Source organism: Polypterus senegalus, chromosome 6, assembly GCF_016835505.1.
Source record: "Polypterus senegalus isolate Bchr_013 chromosome 6, ASM1683550v1, whole genome shotgun sequence".
In the NCBI taxonomy this organism is placed as follows: Eukaryota; Metazoa; Chordata; class Cladistia; order Polypteriformes; family Polypteridae; genus Polypterus; species Polypterus senegalus.
Genome location: NC_053159.1, coordinates 60,764,818 through 60,767,254, shown reverse-complemented (window position 1 = coordinate 60,767,254; position 2,437 = coordinate 60,764,818). Strand labels below are relative to the sequence as shown.

Below are 2,437 nucleotides of genomic sequence, written 5' to 3'. Positions count from 1 at the left end.
TGAAAGTTGGGCAGCATAAGTATACCCAAAAATGATGTAGCTAGTGTTATAAAAGTTCCTTAGATGCATAGATTTGCAGTTTTTTCTAGTCCTAGTCCTAGTACATTTACTTTTATGTTTCAATGTGAAAATTGCCTATTACAAATTGGAGTGCACCTGAATTACACGTGAGAAATGTCTGTCTTTTTTTAATGCTTTGTGAAGTATTTTAAAAGTTCTTTTTCTAAATTGATTAGGGTCTGACCCTTATTTATTCAAGCAATACTTAGTAATGTGCACTATTGACATTTATACAGTATGTGCAAAATCCCAGCAAACATCTATTGTTTTTTGACAAACACACATATTGTCATACAATTTCCTATAAAAACACAAGTTAAATTTAATATGGATTTTTTTATGCCTTTGTGCAAATAAATGAAAATAATAATTTAATCACTTATTGTTAATTATATTTAACATTAATTTCATTAACGAAGAATTACTAGAACTTGGTAATTGGTAAATGTGTGCCTTAGGATTATTTTGTGTAATATTTGCACTATAAAGTAATATGAATGTTGGTAGTAATAGGTGGTCTAATTAAGGATTATATAGTTAAGTTATGATTTTGAGTGTGCTTTTGCAGTTGCAGTCTGAGATTTTTCCTAGTAGATTTATGTCAAAGCAGACTTTGCAGAGGTTTTAATTATTGTCACTTTGTGTGGAACTGTCAGGTAGGGTGTAGTCTTTTGGTTACTTTGGCTACTGGTATAGTATGAAGAAAGAAACGTGTTATCTTTAATTGATAGATAGTAACATTTTTAAAATATGTTTAAAAAGAAGAGATGCCTGAAAATGTGCATATACTGCACTGAAACCTGCAAGTTGTGCCTTGGAATTTAGAGAGAAGATGATCTCTCAGGAAAACATTTTTTAGGATTTTGTTTTTCTTTTTTGGGGGGTAATTGCTGTTTAGGGTATGTAATACAAGTGGTTTTTAACTGTCTAGTGTGTTATGGACTGCTGATTCTACATTATTCCTGTATATAAAATAAATATGCATTTATGCATTTGTCTTGGGATGGGTGCAGTTATAGTTGTAAGAAAAAATAAGAATATAATTTGTGCCCGCCTCTTCTCATTGGGCGTTGGTGTATTTAAAGTTTGCATTACAATATAAAATTTAAGACTACTGAAATATAGTCATTGTAATTTATTTTTTATCAGATACATTTCCAAAATGAGACTTTGTAAATAACAGATAAATGAAGTGATGCCTGTTATCAGTAAATTGGTACAAGATTGCCTTACAACTGTAAATGACTTATGAAGTGAAATTGTATTTGAATAGTGTGGCTAACTCATTTTTCTTGAATGTTTCTCTTCAAACCCCACAATTAAAAGTAATTCAGTCCTATGTCTTCTGTTATATATCATTTACAGCCCTAAAAATTACTACCAGTATACAGTATGTAAGACATAATTGGAGTGATAAAAGCATCTGATTAAGTATCATCTGAGGATGGTAGTCATTTTGATCCTTTTATTCTGGACAAAGATAATAATGTAATGCTTGTTTGTTACAGTTCAAATCCGGCCCAATCTCTTCTCATTACCTCTTTTAAATGTAGAGTAAGATTTATCACCTCACCCTACTGTCAGCTTGGCATATTTCTGTTGTTACTGTTAATGTTTCATTCAGTAGTTTGTTCCTGTCACCTGATCCTCTGTTTAATGTGATTCAAGTAACTAACTAAGTTTTCAATGGCATGACTGTGATTATTTTAGAAGTTAAGCTGTACTTGATTCAATAAAAATGAATATTATGTCTGTCTATGATCGCACATCCAGTATTACTATCACATATAATGACAATAATCAGTCTGTAAGAACTTCCCATTTTCTTTTCACAGTAATGGTTCACTTACGGCACCCTTTGTTTTAAATGTTGAGGATTACTTGAGATACAAAAAAATGGATTTAGAAAACAGTCAATTCTAAAAGGATTAAATCTACATAAAAAATAAATTTTCAAGTTTGAATAGGGCCATGCTGCTTAAGCTGGTAAACAGTAGTCTCTATTTGAAGTCTTTAATGTATGAAATCATTTATATGTAAAAAATTCCTTTTGCAAATACTTTTTATAAAGACTTTTTTGGAAAGATGATGACTGCAACTGCTGGTAGGTAAGGCAGAAACAAACACTAGTCAAACATGTGCTAAAAGAAATCTCTCAGTCCAAGAGTTAGTTTTAAAAGGTTTAGTGAAATTTCAAAGCAAATAGTCCAGACAAGAATAAAGGAAAATGTTATTACACACGTAGAATAGAAAGCAAAAAAAAAAAAAAGAGAAAAAACGTCACTTCTCTAAATGTAGCCTTTTCTTGTAAAACTTCAGTTGTTTTCTATACTAGAAGCTGTTTTACTTTACCTTCAGTACGTTCTAAATGTACGGT

At 30.7% G+C, this 2,437-nt stretch overlaps 1 protein-coding gene across 1 annotated transcript in view; it reads left to right on the top strand.

Annotated features, from left to right (window-relative positions):
- Positions 1-1,816, top strand: part of kiaa2013 (KIAA2013 ortholog) — a 16,220-nt gene extending 14,404 nt beyond the window's left edge. The window contains exon 3 of the mRNA XM_039756078.1: positions 1-1,816. This exon is cut by the window's left edge and continues 653 nt beyond it. The gene's annotated coding sequence lies outside the window, so the exon portion shown is untranslated.
- Positions 1,817-2,437: the final 621 nt, after the last annotated feature.